A 7489-nucleotide genomic window follows, 5' to 3' on the forward strand; every position below is an offset into this window, starting at 1 on the left:
ACCGATATTTCTAATACTTTTATTAAGTGAATCTAATGAGACAGAATGCGTTGCTTCTTCAGATCGCGCGATAAAATGAAGAATACTTGTGGACAAAAGGGTAAGAATAAAAAAAAATTACAAATCTTAAGAAGAAGAAAAGACGTCGGGAAGTTATTTGATGCGTTTCTTGGCAAATCCCCCAGAGTGGGTGCGAACCATATACATAGGCCATCATCATCATCATTGGATGCGTAAAATGTCGCCGTGAAATCCATGCTGGAACATCCACTCGAGTTTTAGCCGAAGACGCTGAACGTTGGCGGTGCTGTTGGCACGCTTTCACGATTTGAGGACGTTTGCCCCGAGGTACGATGTCCTTGAAGCTGGCCTATTTTTGTACGACACTAGGAAGTCTAGCCACGTGGTGCACAATCTAAAAGAGAAGTGAAGGGGTCAAAAAGAGAGCGCAGTGTCTCGTTTCACTTGCTGAGCGCGCCTGTAGGAAAAAAAAATACACACACACACAAAATAACGCGCAAGCAGAATGATTGTTGCTAGTATATATATATATATATATATATATATATATATATATATATATATATATATATATATATATATATATATATATATATATATATATATATATATATATAAGACCGTAGCACATGGTGTGAGGTTCTTAATCTCAGGGTCGTTGGTTTGAGCCCCCCCACGTTTAGCGTTAGTTGTTTTGCGGCCTTGGTTTTTGTAAGAAATTTTGGACGATTCGAACAAACAGTAAAGGCATCAGCGCATCAGCAATGAAGGACATCGTTGTTTCGTACTACATAATGTTGGTGTTTCCTAAAAAAATTGTAGCATGCTGGCGAAAAATGCCGTAGCATTTATCGTGTGCGACTGCGGCTTTTTTTTTTTTTGCTTTGTGCATGTCGATGAAAGGTCATGAGGCGCTCGGAGTTTTTGTTTTAAATGTGAAAATATATAATTTAATAAAAAACCAGAAAAAAATGAAAAACAACAGTTATAGGCAACCCTGACTACACTTGATTACTCGGCACATCTTTGAGGAAACACGAGCACACAAACAATGATAGGAGGACACGTGTAGTTGTTGGTGTACTTGTCTTTTTTCGTGGTAAACGTAAAAATAAGCAATGCCAATTAGCCGGCCAATCGGTACAATCATAGTGGTATACTTTTCTATGCTTTCGCACCAGAAAAATTGTAATTACGGTTACTTTTATATATTTCTGAATAAGTATTATCTGGCCACTTTCAAAATGTATATTTTAAGCTTCTGTCGCAGTCGCATACTTTATGTTTTATGCATAGCAGGGAAATGTAATGGATTCTCACAGCTCAAGCACCAGTATACTGTTCCTTGTTTATCCGAATGTGGGGAATCTTTTGCTTCACAAATAAGAAACCACGAAGCGGCTCGTGAAAACGGCAAAAGAAAAAAAAAGTAGGAGGTGTGATACCTGTAGGCAAATTAGTGATCACTGCGAGAGGCTATCGTTCAGCACTTGACATAAGTAGGCACCGCTTCGCAATGCATGCACCCAACTCACGAGGACATTGCCTTTCAACGTTTTCCCAGCACTAACGAGTGATTTCCCTCTCAATGGCGTAACCATAAGTTTACCTTATTCGTCTTACTTATCGTCTTACCTTATTCGTTTACAATATCGTCTTACCTTATTCAAAGATAAAATTCCAATTTTCACAGGAACTGTCCGCCTATAAGTTAACGGCTCTCTGTAACCGCAAGGCTGTCTTTTTTTCTGCGTGTTTACTTTTTCGTTCAGCAGTCTTAGGATTGTGCCTGCTGCATTTCATTAGTAATGTAACGTCACTTTTTGTACTGTACGAAAAGGAAAATTTCTTGCAAAAAAAGTAAGCAAAAAACAATCACTCCGTCGAGCCGGACTCGAACCAGCGACCTATGGATATCCATGGGAACTCCTACAGTACACCGCTCTACGAACTGAGCTATCGACGGGCGCGAATTGAAAGTTCTCGTCGAGGATGGCGCTGCGTAAGGACTGTGCAACCAATGCCTAACAGAGCTGACGTCACTATTTCTTGGCTGCTGCCCCGTCTCGTTATATATATATATATATATATATATATATATATATATATATATATATATATATATATATATATATATATATATATATATATATATATATATATATATGTCATTGCCCTATTCATCATGGTCATGCTTCTTTAACAGCTTGCCTATAGCTCATTTAGACAATTTGAAGCCAGGATTCTGAAAGATCGCTTTATGAATGTTGTTCTCGTCCGTCATTTCCCTACGTAATTCACGGCTCAGGTCAGTAATACATTCTGAATATCGCGCCAGTGCTTAACCAAATCATGGCAGAATTTCAGAATAATATAAAGCTGTATATTTCGTGCAATACTATACTTAACACTGCGTAGATCTATCAAACTTTATTAATGGTGCAAAGTGTGTGCTCTCGTTCATTCGTTGAATGAACCATACTGCCAGCATTAATTGCCTGAAGCACGACCATCATCGACGACGGAGGGTGGGACAGGACAGGACATCCCCTCTTCATCGTGAACTTTCTTACAGCGCAACACCAGAAAAAATACAGGACAGGGAAGGAGTAGAACAGAAAGAAAAGACGGCGCTGACTCACAACTGTTGTTTATTGGAAAAAACGGGGTGAAAAATATTGGCAATATATATAGGTCCCGGCAGCCTACACCACAACATGCGCAGAATACGAGGTGCGCCGAGTTCACGATGGAATCTAACCAACTGGCCCGACTTACCGTCTTACTACATCCCCTCTTCACACTCGCCTCGTCTGAAAGAAAATGCCGGACTTTAAATACGGTTTATTCATTCATTATAGTTGATAAATGTTTCGCAACGCACGCTTGACTCAGTCAGGGAGTCACAATACTGGAACGGGGGCTAGTTGGTTGCTCTTCATGACGGACCAGCAGAGCGCACAAACAGAGACAAAGAAGAGAATGATCACAGATGTTTTGTATCTGTGGTCCTTTAGGTCTACAAATAAATGTTGCAGTAACTTCATCCTTTGGAGGTGTCACACTAAGTTATCACAGGGAGCTCTAGTTTGCTCTGCTGTGTTTGAGTAAATAATGGGAACAAAAAGATTATCTTGTTAGTACATTCTTTTTATTTTCACCTCAGACCCTACGTGATTGCCTGACTGCTTTCCTGTGCAGTATTTTAATTCGTAAGTTTCTATTTAATTTCATAAACTTAATTTTCATTGGAGGTTTTTAGTCCATACCCCACAAACTTAAATATCATGCCGCCCGATTCTGGGCCGATACTCCATTGTGGGCGATTGCCAGAAATAAACGAGGATCATCATCGTCGTCATCATCATCATCATCATAAGTTATCTTTGCGTGGGTGCGTTGCCGTTCTATCAAGTGGTGAGTCACCTTCGTTGCGAAGTAGGTGAAGCAGGTCACGAGTTGGCTGAAGTGGATTGACCACGTGTTTCACGTACAGATATATTCAGCCTGTTTGTCTGATATGGTCGCAGAGAAGCGAATTCGTCTTCGTCGAGAGGGCATATATATCTCCAACAAAGGTGTGTGATGATCGCACTCGACGATGGGGAGACGGCATGCAAAAGCTCATAGGTGAGAGAGAGTGAGAGAAGTGTCAACGAGAAGGAATGTAGATACAGTATACATCAACAAGGCGAATGTATAGTTAGCAATACGATTGATTGATATGCGGGGTTTAACGTCCCAAAACCACCACATGATTGTGATAGACGCCGTAGTGGAAGGCTCCGGAAATTTCGACTACCTGGGGTTCTTTAACATGCACCCAAATCTGAGCACATGGGCCTACAACATTTAGTTAGCAATACATGTGGGCCATTCTAATATTGCTAAATTCCGGCACATTTTCGCAAAGTTTCCCTGCTGTATCAGTAATGCAGCTAAAATTGTTGATTTTGCTTAGAGTTGCGTGCCAAAGGTATCTATCAGGTTAACGAATTGTAATTGCATTTCCTGTAGCGAATTCACGGTGACTATCATTTTCAAGCCTGGCGTAACGGCAGAAGTAACGCGCGTTACTTGTGTTTGGTAACGATTACGGCAACACACTGTTTTTTTCTTGTTTTACCGGTCGGTTTGAGTGCCGAAATACTTGGCTCTTAACGTTTGTGTTTTGTGTCTTTAACTACTAAACGAACGGTGTTATGGTGGCCGCATACGCATGAAAACGGTTCGATTGGTGTATACGGTGTTTCGTGGCATAAATAAGTCATGTTGCGACGTACAAGAACAACAACAACAACAACAACAAAAAAAAACATCGGCTTGACGGCCTAAGATTGCGGCGCCCTGCAGATGTCTTACGGAAAATAGTCTATAGAGGTGATGACGCGTCCCCCCCCCCCTCCTTTTTTTTTAGCATAGCCAATAACTTATTTAGTCAGTGTTTACGTACCGCGTACAGAATTGAGAACACGCGGAAATGGCGAAGATGCATAGATAATTACAATAATTTACACATAAACTCCCATTCCATACATGTACAGAGAGGTAGAAGCCCGCCCTGAATGTACCTCTTCTCCCCTCTTTTTCATGTTCTTAGTTTTGCGCCAGTTGAGAAATGTTTGTAAAACATTAGCTAGCTCAAAAATAAGTTTTGTCTGGAGTTAGAACTCTGGCCATGCCAACGCAGCCGTGTGTCATATAGAATTATTGTGGAGTTTCGTCGCTTGCGGTCATGACTACAACTCCACGAATGCCGGAACGGGTTCCGTGGCGAAACCCCGGGACATCGTCACTGCGCCCCGGCGGTGCATTTTTTTTTTGCTCTCACATGAGAAATGAAATGGAATCACGTGGTGGAATGGCGTGGAAAGGCTGCACCCGAAGGAAGTTTGGATTCGTATACGTATATATCTACAGGAATGCTTCTCAACTCACGTGAAATGTGCTCTAGCGGGATTCAGAATGAATGCCCACCATCTGTACTTGACCTCGGGAAAAAACACAGTTCGAAATAAAGTGTGCGAAGAGCACTGAAGCTCAGACGCAATCGTCGTAAAAAGTACAAAATAGAGAGAAGTAGCCACACAGTAGAAAAATTGGACGATAATTAGAAACATCAGCTTTGCAGCACAACGTAAATTCTAGAAAAACACACGCAGTTTTCTACATGCTGGGAGATGTCGAAGCGTTGACAGTTAAACATTGCAGTCAGTACTGGGGCAAATATACTACCGTAAGTATTTAGTGTGGCGGAAGGGATGTCATCTGGGCTACACGAAGAGGACGGTTTCAAGCGATTACAATGCATGAGCAGATAAGCTTTTCATCCAGTGATAGACCACTATACTATGTTTCAGAAGTTCCGTTCAGCACTGTGGAAGCTACAGGCCCCTCGTTCAATAGTAAGGGCGCTTAGCCCCTCCACATGTATTCATTCGCGCCGTGTCGTCTGCTCAGCGTATTCATGGCGTCTGCTCAACGAATTGTAGTTATTATGGGTAGTTAAATAACTTAAAATTGAGTAAAGTTATTAAACAAGCAACTACACCGGGAACTTGAAGAAGCGTGAGTTTGTTGCTCTGCTGAAGATCAGTAGAACCTCGTGCCGGCGGATAAGTAAAAAAAAAACGCTGTAAAGCTAATAAACAACCAACTACAACGGGAACTTGAATAAGCGTGAATTTGTTCCTCTGCTGAAAATTAGTAGAACCTTATGCCAGCTGATAACTTCACTTTGGGGCTATTTCTCTCCGACGCTGTTGCCATTTGGCTGCTCTCTTGTGTCTGTTTCTCAGCCGACGCCATAATAACAATTGCTTCGCGTCTCCCACTGCAAAGCTCCTTTTCTCAATTTTTTTTTGTTTCCACCAAAGGAGGATCCGACGCGCACGGAATGCGGTGCGATGTTGCATGTTCAATATTAGGAGGTGCGGCGTTTTTTATCTGACGATGCAGTCCGACCACTGCCTCGGCGCGTTAGGCTTAGTATGCACCGCTAAGCAAGCAGCATATCTCGCTAATCTCGACAAAACGTACCCGATGCCTTATTGCCAGAGTCAGATCAAACAAATTGATGGCTGATTTCACCATTTATTTACTGCTGTCAGTGCAGTGAGCATGTAGCAAGCTTAAGCTAAAAGGTAAATGCTTGGCACCTACCTTTTAGCGGGAGATGGTGTAATATTTTTCTTTGCAAGCTGTTAGTATATATTTTACAACGTCATATCCGTGACGGAAATACGTCAGCGGAACCATGGTGGAACCCGTTATGAAACACTTTCGTGTTAAAAAATACTTTGCACAAGCTTGTGTCAAGCGTCTGTGTATAACTGCTGCTGCGTTCGAAGCAGGCAAACTTATCTTTGTGTTCCACTGTGATTAGGATTGAAAAGCACTCATTGGTTGTGCCGATTGGCCAAACCACGACCCTGAGATTAAAAGCCTCATGCTCTACCGACTGAGCTATAGCCGGGCGAAAGCGAGCATGCTCTGTTAGTGTGATGGGCCAACATTCAGAATGTCTCGATCATGCAAGCGTATTTTTTTTTTTTTGCTTTTGAACTTTAGTATAAGCGTCGCATGTAGAATGATTATTTCTGCATGCGAGTTTCTTGTTGGCACGTAGTGTTGCTTCTGAGGTATAATCTTATTGATCAGTAAGAAAAGAAATGTAGCTTGCATTGACATATACAATAAAACAACGTATTTTTTTTGCAAGCTGACATTTCCGAGAGCGTCCATAGATTATTTCACTCGGCGAGATCGATAAACCGAGTCGTGTCCAAAAAAAAAAATTAAAAAGTTTGCCGTGACCAGGATTCGAACCTGGGTTATTGCGGCCACAACGCAAGGTACTAACCACTATACGATCACAGCTGTCCGGCTGGACGGTTGCCGCGGAGAAAAAAACTGGAGCAGACCTCGGAACAACGTATGCGCCACCGACAGGCGAGAAATTGGTTCACCGCGAACGGCATGCGCACGATAGTGGAGAGAAAAAGGCTAAAAAAAAAAAAAAAACTTCCGAAAGCCAAAAAGCAGCAGTGGCGATATGGCGCACTCGTTACTGTTCAGCTGCCTCGGATATCGACAGGGCTTGCTACGAAAGCTACTAGAGAGAACACTTGCTCTATAGAATCTTACGCAAGCCAAAAACGTGACAGTTCATCCAGCATATAACAAAAGGCTGCGATTTCTCTTTAAGCTTTTTCATTTTCAGTTTAGTTGCATGCATTTGTTCAAAGTCATAGCGTAAGGTAATTCACTCCGAGAGATTGATTGATTGATATCTGGGGTTTAACGTCCCAAAACCACTCTATGATTACGAGAGACGCCGTAGTGGAGGGCTCCTGAAATTTAGACCACCTGGGGTTCTTTAACGTGCACCCAAATCTGAGCACATGGGCCTAATTCACTCCGAGAGAGAACACTAATGAAAGAAAAAGAACACTACCGCAAAGCTAGG

General features: G+C 42.0%; 2 non-coding genes across 2 annotated transcripts; both read right to left on the reverse strand.

Moving 5' to 3' along the window:
- Positions 1 to 1900: 1900 nt before the first annotated feature.
- TRNAY-GUA (transfer RNA tyrosine (anticodon GUA)) lies at positions 1901 to 1987 on the reverse strand. The gene is given in 2 exon segments: positions 1901 to 1936; positions 1951 to 1987. It is a non-coding gene; the product is annotated as a tRNA-Tyr (tRNA).
- A 4841-nt stretch (positions 1988 to 6828) lies between these two features.
- TRNAH-GUG (transfer RNA histidin (anticodon GUG)) lies at positions 6829 to 6900 on the reverse strand. The gene has a single exon. It is a non-coding gene; the product is annotated as a tRNA-His (tRNA).
- Positions 6901 to 7489: the final 589 nt, after the last annotated feature.

The sequence above is a fragment of the Rhipicephalus microplus genome, chromosome 3 (assembly GCF_043290135.1).
Source record: "Rhipicephalus microplus isolate Deutch F79 chromosome 3, USDA_Rmic, whole genome shotgun sequence".
In the NCBI taxonomy this organism is placed as follows: domain Eukaryota; kingdom Metazoa; phylum Arthropoda; class Arachnida; order Ixodida; family Ixodidae; genus Rhipicephalus; species Rhipicephalus microplus.